The sequence below is a fragment of the Pleurodeles waltl genome, chromosome 8 (genome assembly GCF_031143425.1).
Source record: "Pleurodeles waltl isolate 20211129_DDA chromosome 8, aPleWal1.hap1.20221129, whole genome shotgun sequence".
NCBI lineage: Eukaryota > Metazoa > Chordata > Amphibia > Caudata > Salamandridae > Pleurodeles > Pleurodeles waltl.
The window spans coordinates 878639845-878655296 of NC_090447.1; positions in this window are offsets into that span (position 1 = coordinate 878639845).

Here is a 15452-nt window from a genome sequence, read left to right on the forward strand (position 1 = left end):
AGTTTTGTCTCTTCTCTCTTCGGTTAAAACTGTAACCATTAAAATAAAATCTCCCATCTAATAGGAGTAAGGCCCTTTTCCCACCATTTGCTGAAATTGTCCATTTCCTCTAGCACCCCCTACCTCCATTTGCCTGCCAGCCCCACTGCATTCCCCCGAACCAGGGGATGCTTCCCTCCACAATGGGAGCAGTCGTACCTAAATTTGCAGTGTAATCTTGTGCATGATCCTCTGTTAAATGACCAGCATGAACCATTCTGGGGGTATAACCCTGTAACTGAAATACCCACCCCCCCCATGGGTGGGATGACCTTGAAAGGGCTTATAAGGGATGAGAAGACCACTAGCTGTATGAAGTGCTGGGGCCGTTTTGGAAGTGCGTAACCATTGCATCCAAAGCTCGTTGTCAATATCGCCCCACTCCTTATCTGGAAATATTGCCATCCGGGCCCTAAATTCTTCGTCATATCTAAACCAACCAAAACCTCCATAATTCATTTGGGCCCTCCGAACATCCATGTATTTAAAAAGAAAAATACATCGCTCTTGATACTTCTCACAATAAACACTAGCAAAAATTAAAAATGCTGATGTCCAATTCTCAATTGTAGTGGAAACTCTTGGTTTCCTAGATAATTCCCACTCCTCTTCCTTAGAACCTTCCTTTGCTTGTACCTCTATATGCAATAACTTAAAGTATCTACTTGGGTAAGACTCGCCCCCAAAGGCATCGACACCCCTATGTATGGTGATTTCTTATTTTTTACACTACCCACAACTGCAACATCCTTACCTTCACTCACCTTATTCAAATCCACCTCTTTCTCAGCCACATTACCACCTTTACCCACAACCTTATGTACAGTAGCAACATTATTCTCTTTCCTCTGTTGATCATCTCTGTCACCCCTTTTTCTGGCACCGCCACCGGACTATTCCCCACCGCTACTGAAACCAAACGAACCACTTTTGCATTATCCCTCCCCTGCCCACAAAATAGAATTTTCTTTCTCTTTCTTCTTTCTCTCACCTTTCCGAAGAGATCCGCCAGCGGTGAGTCATCTATCCGATCGCACTGCATCGACCTGGGCTCGGGGACTTGTAAAACACCAACACTTCTCTCCCTATTAGCAGTAACACTGCCCCTCCTGTATTTTTGATTCCTAAAAAAATATGTGTCTCCTATCCTCCCGAACTTCACCTTCCTCTAGCTCCTGTTCATACTCGTAATCCAAACTTTCATCATGAATACGAATGTGTGTATCAATTCTAAATCAGCACCCTGGCTGGTTGTGGGCATATCAATACTTCGCCTGTGTCCAGAATCCAGGGATTCAACAGGCCACTCCCTAGAAGTCAGATCATTCGCTCCTGAAGCCACCCTCTCTTCCACCCGATGTTCTGAAGGTGCCCGGACCTTGACTGGTACCACAAAACTGGACTTTTTCACTGCTGCTGACATATGCTGGGCCGAAACCCCAGGGGCACAAGCCCCCAGAGAAATGTCACACTCCTTATGCTCTAACTCAGCCACCCTGTGCTGTGACTCCAACCCTTCATTTCATATAATAAGTTCTTCAACCTGTACATGCCGCAAATCAGCATTATTTGCCTCACACCCAGATGCATACTGAGCTGGATAAACTTGCCCTGAATCCTTCGATGGTACCATTGTCTCCTGCTCTACATGCCATCTCTGTATTTTATTTAACATAGGACTGACCAAACATGAAATAGCTGGCCTATCATGAAGGAAAACCTTTTGGTTTTGTGAATAATGCAAAGAAACAGCCACTCCCGAAATACCTGTATTGTCAGGTAATGTGAATTCCTCATCCGAGTCTGAAATGATAATCGGCTCTGCCGATAACATGAGGGCAGCCAACTTGGAATGCATGCCCGCGGTACTATCCTCTAACGGGTCAGGCAAAATCCCTGCCTGACCCTCATCAGGAAGAAGTCCTACTTCAATTACGATGCCCACATCAAAGAACACATGTGCGTCAGCAAACCAAGCCCCCAAGCGGCTCAACCAGTGCACCGCACTCCGAACCAAATGTCCCCAAATGCCTCTAACTCCTATTCGTTGTCTACTGGGCATACCAGTGTGGCGCAACAGCCGATGGCCAGAACGAAACCCACCTTCAAAAGGCTCATAAGTCTCGCTGAACCGAGGAACGGGACCCCTTTCAAAAACAGGCGAGCCACATGCCCAACCGGCTCGACACGCTTTTACTTTTAATTTTTTTACTGCTGCGTAATAGGAAGGCACAGGCCATTACTGCATCAGCCACCCCATCAGCAGAAGCTCTTTTAGGCCTTTTAAGGCCTACCCACAGCTGCTCCAAAACGCCCTCCTGTATCAAATCTTCCCTCCCTTCCTCCATCATTTTTAAAGCCTCAACGAATTTATTTCCTTTCGCCATCCTCCCGACAATCAAAATACTTCAAAACCGAAACTACAGAAACAAAACTGAAACTAGGAAACCGAAACTGAGAGTAGGAAATCAAAACTACAACTAGGACCTACCTCCTACGCACAAAACCAACCACACACTGACTCCTTGGGGTGTGAAACGGCCAACGAGGCCGCCCCAACCCATAGCCAATCCCATTTGCCAGCGTGGTGGACCGCACCATCCACGTTTGATACACCCGGGGGGAGACCGGGCAAACCCTTGCTCCCCACAAGCGCCCATCCCACCTCATGCCTCCTTCTTCCACCACCATAAACTTCTGGTTTCATTATCTCACCCCTGCTTTCTCCACTTGCCACTGCTTTCCTATGTCTCTCTTTCGCCTTCTTTCGTCCTTTTATGCATTTCTTCCTCTTGATCTGGACCACAGTCCGAAGATGAAAAATAAGTCTGGTCCTGGAAAGTCAGGGTCGATGTCCAAGCCTATGCCAATTTGAACCCCTCTGTTGCGTTATTTTGTACCTTAAGCACTCTAATTAGGGGTAGCCATGGGTAGCAACTGCTCCCCCTTGCATGCTTCTTTGAATCCCTGGATAGCTCCTTGCGGCTGAGGGGTCATCTTGGCAGCAGAAGTAACAGAAAATAAACAGATCTTTATGAGCCCTTTACACTTCTATAGTTCCCACTCCTCGCTCTTCACCGAGTCAATCAGCATCAAATTGGGAGACTTTCAATGGATAATAATTGTACAAAGGGGGAACCTTTTGATATCATCATTGGAAAGGGAGGGGGTCAAAGAGAGGATGATGTAACTTCTGTTCGCTTGACATTTTGATGCGTCAATGTTTAGCTGCATAGCTACTTTCCAAATGTAGTTGTATTTGTAAAATGTGTAGTAAGGACCAGCGACAATAAGTTGCAACTCCAAAGCAGAGTTTGGACTGCCAAGAAAAGATAGGGAAATCTCCTAAATTGACATGCCTTTGATAAAAACAAATTTGGCATATGCACATACACAACGCTGCCCTCTTGCACGAAAGAACCTGGGTGTACACAGAAGATAGTTTTACCACTGGCTATGTTCGCGAAACATTTTATTATTTATAGTCATTTGGGAATCAAATATCTCTCCTTACCGTAATAAGTAGATGTTCCAAAATGTGTTCAAAGTATGTCAAAAAAGGCCTCTGTGTTACATACAGACAGATAATTACTTGTTTCCAAATTAAATGGAATACAAATGAAAAACAAAAGTTGGTGGCATAGCATAAACAGTGCAACAGTGCAGTGAGCAAGTGTAAAGGTGAGAAATAAAGTTTTATATAAATAATCAGAGTTTAAGTCCCATAAATGTAGCAAGAAGCAAGAGGCGTATTAAATAATTTGTCTAACAATCAGTAACTATAATGTCAACGTTTCAACCCCAGAGTGTAAACTGTTGAGATTTTCATCAGGACAAACGGACAGCCACCGAAATCATTCTAACGTGGATGAAGGGTTAAAAGAAATTAGTACTACAACATCGATTTAAAAAAGAACTGGGAATGTTTAAAGAAAGCAAAAACAGAACAGTTGATCTGAAGTGGAAGAGGATCTCGAGTGTCCAGGATTGCAACCCCATTGACCCAGTCTGTCTTTGAGATGCTGATCCTGCCAGAGCCTCCCTTCACCAATTCCAAGAGTGCCCCTGCCAGTTATAAGCACTAAGGCTTGTTTAGTGTTCAGACCGGACACTAACACCGCCAAGACAAACTTACCAATAAGGGGCATCAGCATTACCAAGGCTAGGACTGAGAGTGGCCATGCTGTCTTGTTTCCCCCATCACTAGGTCAACCCCAAGAAAGGAGAGCCTCTAACACCAGTGACCCAGCGGACAACACACCTCTGCACCTCAGCCCCATAGCCCAAGTCTGAGCCAACCGATGGTGTCCCCTGGTCCCAGAGACCCTTAAGAACCGAGCCCTCCTTTGGGATCAGCCGGCCTGGTCACCCATTCCCCACTTGAAGCCTTTTCTTACCTCAACGCATAGCGTCCAAGGCTACCACTGCTAGGAGCACTTCCGCACCCGGACACACCATGGCAGGTAACCCAATACTGCTGGTGGTTCTAAAGACCTTGGCCCCTACTTACCTTGAGTTCAGAAGAACAGTCCTGTAAGTCGTTGGCAAGTGACCCAGTGCAGTGTATGTTCTCCCTACAGGATAACATTACAGCGTTCGAGGCTCATGCCTCAAATCTGACATCTGTATTTTCTAAGTGCTGAAATATCGCTAACTCAAAAAGTACTTACCTGAACTTGGTGTCTAAATTAATATAAAAATCTATGTTATTTTTCTAAGTTGGTGTTGAGTTTCTTCATTGAGTGTGTGTCTCATTTATTGACTCTAAGCTTTGCAATACTCTCTGATAAGCCTTAACTGCTAGCCCACACTACTGCAGAAGAGGGCATTTAGGGTTATTACTTTATCCTCTGTCAGTCAATAAGGGACCCCTGACGGCAAACCCTCAACTGGCTCTCTCATTGGAAACCCTGTGCCTCACAGTCCTTCCACCAAATGACTAATGTGTTGCAGTGGTGGTTACTCCATCTTATTGAAGAGAGGCAACAATCACTGTTTTTTCCTGCTGAGACCGCAATGAAAATTTGGCTGCTTTCCCACCTAGAGAAAGTTCAGTGGGGGGGTGGAAATCTCATGAAAGCAGTTTTATAGCTGAAGTTGGAATTCAAATTTTATTTATGACTCTTCGTACCTTCTGAATCAGGAAGCTGCACACCCCAAGATTCTTGACCACTTGCAGGGAGCCTGTATGCCTTGCAGAAGTCTGGGGCACCTACTGTCATGACACCGCTAGCCAGAACTAGTCCACAGAAGTCCAAGGCATCTCTTTCCTTCGAGGTCCCCAGCAAGTCCAGCCTCTCTTTTCCCCCAGAAGCAGGAGGGAAGCCACTGCCTCTGGTGTCAGAATCCAACAGAATCCAAGAAGTACAAGTCCAGAATCCATCCAATCCAGACAGGTGTTCATCAGCAAGCCAATGTCTCTTTCCTTATTTGTAGCTCCATTCTTCTCTAACCTCGTGCTCCTATACAGGAATCAAATAGTGAAGGTGGAGAATTCTAGAAAGTGGTCGTCAATTCCAAATCGACAGATGCCACATAATTGTTCCACCCCTAACTGACATTCTGTGGAAAAAGCCCACAGTCTTGCCCTCTAACTGGCAAGCAATTTGGGATTTTTCAAGAAGGTAAGATCAAAACCTCTTCCCTGAACATGGCTCCAGCCATACAACATTGATTTATTTCCTCCAAGAGTTCAAAGGGAACTTCTAGTGGGGCTCCTGTAAGAGTTCTGCCTGCTCCCTCTTTGTCTCAATAGGATGGACATGCCCAGGCGTGTCAGAGAGAGACAGCAAATCACCTCATGTAGATTCCTCTCTCATTGCCTTCCTCTCCTGGAGAGAAGCCTAATCCTCCTCAAGTGGGCCTATTGCCCATAAACAGGCTTTGAACTGGCTGCTGCTTAGCAGAGTCACTAACCTGTCCCCGCAGGGTCTTTCAAAGTCCGAATTTCATCAGCGTCGACTCATGGAAATATCACAAAAAGTAAAATGCATGGAGAAACACATACAGGTCAAAATTACAATTTATATGCATTCGGCACTGAAGAAGACAGAAAATGTCACATCATTGCTTTATGTTGACTTAATCTAAGATTCGATTTTAAACTGTTTTCAAGTGTAAGTACAGTTAAGTCCCACAGACTTGCTCTTTCTTCAAAAAGCAAAGGGGCTATTTGTTTTTGGTTTCCCAACTAGAAAATAAGATTTTCACAGGCCATGACCTATTTATTCTGAATTCCATCTGCAGATATCAGACTGAGTCAGACAACAGTCTTCCTCAACCAGCCTGCCCAAGTGTACACCTGTAACCAGCAGAGGGCCACTAACGCATTTGAGCAGATGCAGACCTTATTTTCAACCATGGGCACTGGGGCTTACATCTCAAAATCTGTTTGAAAGAAGCTTACAGTGGGTTACTTTATTGCTGTGTCTCAGTCACACAGAGATTCAACAAAGGAAGCCCAAAAATAAAAGCATTTTTTTTGTGGGTTGGAGCCCTCTTACTCACATTCGGCAAAAACATTTTGTGCCTAAGTCCAGTTTTTACAACGGTTACCAAAGGAGGTTTTGGAAAGTCACTTTCTCTATTACTAGATAATAGAAATTCCTATGAGGGGTTAATTAAAAAAACATGAAAAGTTATGAGGAGAATACTTGAATTAGTGTAAGTCACTGATAGTTACTGGCCAAATTCCAATGCAAAATTATTTTGTCCACGGTACCAATCCAGACAGAGACCGTCCATATGCAAATTAGCTTTGGTCCTGCTCCAGTAGGAACAGTCTAGACCAAACTGCCTGTCCAGATCCCTTCTAGAGAAAAAACACAAGCCACCCCTGAATAGTTTTGGCATTTTTCAAATTATTAAAATTTAAAAGGGTTATCTGCAAACCAGGGAAATGTTCCCTCATCAAACATTTGTGAAGAATTGTGGTTAAGTGTTTTTGATGTAAAGTATTTGTATACAAGTCTGTAAGCAACTAAGTAATTATTTTCAGGACATTGTCTCTATTATTCAATAGTACGAAAGGGTTGCTCATTCTGTGCGGGAATCGCGAAGCTTAGGAAACAAGTCTATGTTTAAAGAATATTTTCAGGCAAGAGTCCATGTTATATCCTCAAAGCAATGAAGGTTCCTTTGCAACAGAAGTTTATGCTTCAGATCAGACTAGTGTGTGGTACATTTACACTTTCAGAATCATAAAATAAAGCACACTGTTTGGAGACAGTCCATTAATATACAAATCTATAAGTTCCGGGCTACAACGTATGATTTTCATTCATTCAGTCCAAAATAATAATCTCTGAAATTTAGGAAAATCGAACATTTCCAGGTGTACTCCTATCTCCCCAAGACCAACTTCAGCGAACTCTTTGCAAGTGAACATGCTGCAAATATGCTGCAGATTTACAATTAGGTGAAATGTGGATAGATACATGCTTTTAACTTTTTTCTCCACATAGAAAACTTTTTTTTTTCCTGTGGGGAGATCCCATTAAGGATACAGCTCCTAATCTAAGTCTAAGAATGATTTTGGGCAGGACGAGAAAAAGTCTCAATCAGAACCCATAAAAAGCTCCAAATAGAGAGGTTAAAGCATAAATCTTCAGAATAAACTCTATACTGTCAATTAAAGCAGAATTCCCATAAAGAAATGTTCAAGAAACTCAGTAGTGTCTCAGAGCAGCATAGATTGGTCAGGAAAGTGAATGAGGGCAATGAGCAATGCAGCAAAGAACCAACCTACTCTCGGAACACACATTAATATAACATTTCATATCTAGACTTTTGCAACATGTTTCTTCTTCTTCTTCACATCAGCCAATCAGAAAATGGTGTCTTCATGTGAACAGGAACATTTAATCGCCACCTCACTGAGAATACAATAGTCCTCGGACAGCAATGTTTAAGTGATTCTTTTTTATCAAAACTTTGTATACATGCATGAGAGTTCTCACCTTTCACTCTACTTGAGAAAAACTTCCGTTCATGGTTTGGCTTTTTCATCATTTTATTAAAACACAAGCTGCCTTTTCATTTTTGTACTAAGCCAGTGTATGATTTGACACATTTTGCAGAGTTAAGCTACAACATTCTAATATATCAATATATTCTATGAAAATATGCCTGTGGGAAGGTTAGAACGACCTTACTTTGCATTAAATCATAGTTTTCACATCATGTTATCTTGTCAAAAGTATAACATTTCACATTCTTAACATAGGTCAGGTTTACAGAAAGTGCAGCTTCAGGAGTGGCATTACAAAGTCCCCTGCATCCTCCATGTGTGGGAGGCCCTGAGCTCAAGGAGGGCCACCGTACCCTGGCCTGAGGGCTCCTAGTGAGTCCAGAGGGGGACCCCTCCATGTGCTTTGTGGGGGACCCAACAAGCTTCAGCTGCTCAAGCCTTAAACGTGCAAATGTGTCAGCCTAGTGTGTTCACATTAATTAAAAGACATGCTATTTTTATCGAAGTCCTACATGTTAATTCTACACATTATTGCATTCATTTGTCATTATTTTTAAAATGCTTCGACAGAGTTGCAAGGCTCAAAGTACAAACAGTAGCTGCAATTAGCTAATTTTTCAATCAAATACTTGGTTTCATTAAACAAAAGTAGTAGTTTAATATAAGCACACAAAACACAAAAACAAATTACTAAATATGCATGATCCCTTAAGGTTAGCATACTAGCATTGTTCTGGGTTTTATCCCGTGTCACTGTGACTTTTCTAGTGGTGCTGACATTTGATAATGGAGGTGACTTTCAGATGTGGCCCATGCTAGTCCCCACATGACAAAGTCTAAGTTTGGCCTTAAAAGTCCACTTTAGCAGCGCTATTTACTAAGTACGTGCAAGTCCCCGCAGGCCTGATGGCCTTGAACAGTCTTACCTAACCTGATGGCAGTCAGCAAGTGCAGGAGAACCAAAGGTCATCATTGCGGGCTACAGTCTTCTGATGCTGAGAGCCTGCGATCTCCTATGGTCTTTTCCCAATAACGTGTCAGGCTTCCTCAGCCTTCAGATGACCCACATGGCTTCATACATCCTCGCAACAGAAATCAGTAAGTGTTCTTCACAGCAGCCGCAGGACAGTGATCCAGGGTGATGGCCCGATTTTGCTGACAGAAAGGTGATGGCCTTAGTTTCACAGTGGTTCTCTCCTGGTGGTCTTCTCCTCTCATGGCACGCCTGGACTACCAATGTTGCTCAAACAAGAGCAACAACTACAACCCTAGTTTAATAGAGGCCCCCAGCTGGCACATGGGGATCACAGATTTTGCTAGCTAAAGAGCAACAGCCCTTATTGACAACTGAAGTACCAACTGGCAGATGATTTTCTGTATCAATTTTGGTCACACTGCAATAGCAGGAAATATGGCAGTTGAATATTTATTCCCCATAATGTATCTTGTATGTTTGGTTCACAACCTGTTTGTTTGGTTTGATGTGCACTGGTATGTGCACTTATATTATTTAATAATTTGCAGGTCCCTTAGGGTGTAGCCCATCAAACCATCAAAATATGTAGTTTGTGGGTAGCTGACACATATTGCCATCCAATACCATAGCCATGGAGTTAAATTACACTCTTCAGCATCAAAACCTTTCCTCCAATATATAGGCAACTAAAGATCTAGTAAAATTACCCACAGCCTTACCATGATTGTAGGTTTGGTCTAATAGCATTAATATCAATAAAACTTTTGTTATTAATGCCCACAGATCATCAATAAAATGCCTACACATAATCGGTAAAGGGTGTGATAAAGTGTTAAGATAAGTAATAATCCTTTAAACCAGTTGGCTGCAAGTGGGTTAAACACAAAACCTAACTATCCACAAAAATCCAAACTTTCTTGGAAATATAAAACCTGCAGCCCCTGAATTGGCAGTGGAATCGAACAAATGCAGAGATTCAGCACCATTTATAGGGCTAGATGAGAAAAAATATTTTGTGGTCATACCCCTAGCATTCACAATATTCCAGGGTTTAAAACCATACAATGGCTTTTTCATATGTACTAAACTTACCTGCATGTTACCTTATATTTCACATTTCATTTTGAAAATATTAAACTACCAGATTCCTATGTTTCATGGCAAATCCATTGCCTTTGTAACTTGTGTATTAATAACTGTCATATCAAAGATGTGAATTCGTGGATCTCATTCCAAAAGAGGATGTCTTTACAAATAGGTTTATGAGTGAACATCCAATGTATAAATATATAGGACCAATACAGTAGAAAGCAATATAGCACATGAAAAGAGAGGTTTTACCCTGCAGTGTATACTTGAATGTGGTACACTGTTCAATCTTTCTAATAAGGTTTGATCAGGGGTGATTTTAATCTGTGGATTGGCATAAGCCTCCAAGTGAGTGTAAAACATCAGGCTCTTATCCATCATCCAAGTGCTTTATTCTTCTACAAAGAAGACAGGCATACATTTGACTTTATCTTTTCATGGACATGCTCTTACACAATGTAGTGTTTATTCTCCTTTCCAGATCTTATCATATTGTGGTGCCTACACATCAGTTGCTGTTTTAATGCATCAATGTGCAGAAAGTTTCCAAATCAACAACAAGAACAACTGTTAGACTGTTTTTAGCTACATTTTGTGTTTCATATTTTATATGTTTTAGTTGCACTGCTTTTAGCAATGACATTTTACATGCATTTCTTGCATGATATTATTCTAGGAATATGTGGTACAAGTTGCTTGTTTAGTTAGCCTTTTCACGACCTCTAACCAGTACTTTTTGTTCAAGGCTAGGAACACTACATATTATTCTAGTTCTTGTATTGCCTGTTCAGGAGACAACTTGTAACATCTAGATACAGCATTGCATCAGAGCTGTGCTTCCAACACAGTATGGCTTTAATATGTAAACAGTGCATTGACCCAGAAGAGGCAGACGGCATTCCAGCGACCATCCTGAGACGAATACTGTGTTCGACATGCATCTCTACTGGTGCTAATCTACCAGCATCCTGAGAGGATTGCCATCTACACTACAGGTTGAACCTAACACTATGGGGCTAAGGCTAATCCTTTAGACCAGGCCATGCAGAAGGGTACATCCACTATGCTCTGAGTATAGCCTTGGGGTTAGGTAGGAACCTCTAAAAGCTATAGAACTTCTAGAATCTCTAGAACCTCATTTACCATGGTTGGATTATTCATTGTCTTTAACATGTTCATCATGCTGATAACTGCTTTGTTTCCTCTTCCTGATAATCGCAGCTCATTCTCTCTATGTAAAATTACAATTGTTTCAATAAGTGTATTGAAAACGTACCTTGTATCTCTCTTGTGTTACGCCAGGGGATGCATGAGTAATTCAACATAGAGGTTAGATCAGCTTCCACAATGTCCCTGAGGACTCAGTGCCATGTTTAGGTTGCCGTAATCAACTTCTTCCTGGGTAGGTTCAGGAGTCCGATTGAGGCCCACAGAGTTGGCCCCACCCCAACAACCTATGACCATGCCAGAAACATGGGCAGCCTCATGGACACCAACCTCACCATGAGAGATCAGTTCAACGCTGTCACCTCCGCTTGCTTTCATATACTTTGCATACTCAGAAAAATCCTTAAATGGCTACCTCCTGATACCAGAAAGACCGTCACACAGGCTCTCACTGCAAGCAGACTGGACAGAGGCAGGACCCTATACTACAGCATCTCTGCGCACCTGCTGCACAAGCTGCAAACCATCCAAAACGCCACCCCTGACTAGAAGCCTTCCTTGCCGCACACACATCACAACTTACCTCGGACAACATCACTGACTCCCCATTTAAAAACACTGCCAGTTTAAGATGTTCACCCACACCTACCAGGAACTACACAACCTGGGTCCCATCTACCTCAACCACTGACTACACTTCCACCAACTAACTGGGTACCTCTGCTTTGCATCAATCGCCCACCCCGCCCCCATTTTCATAGAAGCAAGACAGGAGGCAGGGCATTCTCTTACTTGCCAGCCAAATCCTGGACCGACCTCTCCCAACACATTAGGACAGCCATGGCTCTTACAGAGTTCCGCAAGACACTGAAAACTTGGCTCTTCAACTGTACCTTCTTGCACAGCTGCCACCTACTCAGTGCCTCATGGGTGACAAGTTCAGCCCTACAAATCCATGTTACATTACATTATAGTGTTGGCTTAGCTACATTTAAAAGGATTGGTGCAACCTTCAACACGTACCACACGTGGAGAAGCGCTATCTCTGAGCCTGGCAAGGCAAAATGTATATTTCACATTAGGGGCTACCACACAACTAAATGTGTGTTAATAAATGTTTCTAGACACACTGTATAACCACAGCCTCAAATCCAACTGGGATAAACTTCAAAATATTCAGAGGATTATCCGACCCAGAAAACATTACAAATACCCTTTGCTTTTAATCAGCACTCCAAAATCTCCTGTTGTTCTTTAAACCACAGATTTCTAAAATCCACAAGGCTATCATTATTGATTGTCAACCTTTTCATCTCCTCAACCCTGTCCTCCACTTTCACATCACACCAATGTCAGTAATTTCAAGCCATTGAACCTGAACCGAGTGTTAGACATGGAAACAAATCAAAGTTTCAAACAGAGCAGTCTACCCATGTTAGGCATGCTGGATCAATTAATTCCTTCAGTGCCTGATAAACACCCCACTGTCACAGTGATCACACCAGCCTAGATAAACTCACTAGGACCATCCCTTTGCTGAAAAAGCAACTGTCACGCCCTACAACCCTAACCAACTACAGACCATTTTTAAATGTACAGCTCCCATGAGACATCTATAAAAGTGGTTACTAAACAACGTCAAGAGTACACTGAAACCAGCAACGTTCTTCATGACTTGCAATCACACATCAATATATGGAGAGGTTTAGAATATGTGCTACTGAATATCCAAGACACTATTCTCTTACCTTGAAATATCCACCATTCTGGTGACTTTGAATGTCTTCGGCCTTTCCCCCTCCTACAATACAGTGGGCCACCACGTTCTACTAAGCTGGTTGAGGGAGTGCTAGAAAATCAGACACAGCTATGAGATGGATTGGCTCCTTCATGTCAAAAAGACAAGAGATCATGATTGTTTCATCAGAATTCAAGTCGAAGCCAGTCCCTGCTGGCGTGTTATCTGCTTCATCACTCTCCCTGCTCCGATGTAACATGTAAATGAGACCTCTTGCCCAAGTTGCTGGTCTCCACCACCTCCTCTTCAAGATTTATGCGTACAACAACCAGATCTATCTACAGCAAAAAGGTGACTTAGATAAACTAAGCAACATCATCAAATACCTAGTGTACATACCTTCTTGAATGAAGAAAACTTCTTTTGTCTGAAAGGCAAAAAACTGAGATTCTTATTTCATGTCTTTCACAAGGCCAACCTTGCTTGGAGAAGCCCCAGTTCCACCGACGAAATTGTGACATCCTCTTAGATAATGTGATGTCCTTCTTTCATCAGATAAATTCCGTGGTCAACAAATAAGATTATTTATCTTCCTTCAAGTTTTTTCAATGGCTTCCAGTGCAGAAAATGATCCAGCTCAAGGTTCTTTGTATCATGCAAAAGGGTTCCCAAAGAAATGACCCTCCTTGTCTGAAAAATTAGCCATGCAATATTGATCCACAACAACCTCACGTCCGTGAATGGATGCTGATTCTGCCAAAGCAATCCCAGACAAATAATAGAGAAGGATATTTCAAATTCTCATGTCCCCACCGATGGAACACACTACTCACACCCTTCATAGGTTAACCGGATGTTTAGTACTCCAGTACCTGAGCTGAACAGCCAATGTGTTTCAGACGTAGCTGGCCCCATTACTAGTAAGATTTTCAAAGTCTCATACCTTCAATCAATGTCCATGTAATACTCTGCTGTCTCCCTTAAGGGTCCACCTAGATCTCATCTCCTGAAAGGATGTTCTGCTATAACATCAAAGCCACCTGGAGCTCTTTGATTGTGCCAAAGACTGTGTCTACTGTCACCCAGCACTCTGAGGTGGCAGTAAGGTGGCATGACAGCACTATTCACAGCTCCTCAAATGAACAAACAGACACATAAAGAAATCAAGTGTTAACACAGGATTTCGGAAATATTTTCCTACAGACTTCTTGTGCACCTCCATCCTGACAGCACAACAATAGGAAAATCTCAACTAGAGAGAAACAAATGTCTGTGCAGCTCCCTCCCCATTGTTTCCCTGTATTTCCTCTTGTCTACCTCCATAGACGTTTGCAGCCAGATTCCTGTGTGCCTGGTTCAGATCGACAACACATTCAATGGAGCAGAAAAGGTGTCATCTGGTCACTCATCCGATAAAGCTAGTTCATAAAGATTGGTCTCGAAGGATACCATGCCTGCCCATGCCGCACATCATGTGGCCAACTCTGGCATGGACCCCACAAAGAGTCCCTTATTTGACAGAGGGATCTTCTAGGACAGACACATATTTCCTACTAGCATTATAGTATACCTGTCATCACCAGGTAGACGCTGAACTAGATAATATTGTGTAAACCTGGCTTCGAAAGGGCCAAACTGAACCTTAAGAAAGATGCATTTGAACGTGTTTAGTTCCTAGTAAAATGTAAAGTGCTGAGCAGGTAAAGGCCACAGCTTTAATATACAAGGCAGCCCTGTGAGTGAGTGAAGCATTTCACCTTTTGACTACAGAGAGCTCTTAGCACCAGCCCAGAGAACAGATTGGCCTGGAACTGGTAAACCCAGGTCTGGAAAACCCGAACAACTCGTCATACGGCGGAAGGGTATCGCCCCCAAGGGTACTGCTCTGCCGTACTCACAAAATAGGAATTATGTGCAAAGAAAAGTATTCTAGTTCTGGCTGTGCCCTAACGGAACTGAATGGCAGTAAGAAGATTACCATAAGTAATCACAAGGCAAATTATCTGCTGCCTTAACTAGTTTTATCCAAATACCAAATAAGTCCAGTTAAACCACTATTGTTTGTATATTCTGTTTTGCCATAAATGAACCGGTCAAATAGTCATACAATCGTGTTATGCGGTTCTGAGGAATTTATCAGAATAATGACAATTGGGAAAGCGTCCCACTGAGTGCGATAACTTCGAAGAACCCATTGTGTTTAATAGCAACAGATGAGAGAATAGACTCACATGATGAAATGGAATGATACATTTACTCCCAGATTCCAGGTGCGTGGTCTGCCACAGTTGAAAGGCGCTTCTCTGGGGGAATTTCCTTGTGACTAGTTGCTAATAGTTTCTACTGCATCCAGTTGCGGTAGATAGGTTTTCCAACATTGTCGATATGTGTCCAACTGGAGAAGAAACGTGGTGTTCTATTGGTTTAAAATATATCATTCGAAACTTGCAGACACCATTGTACATGGTGAAGTT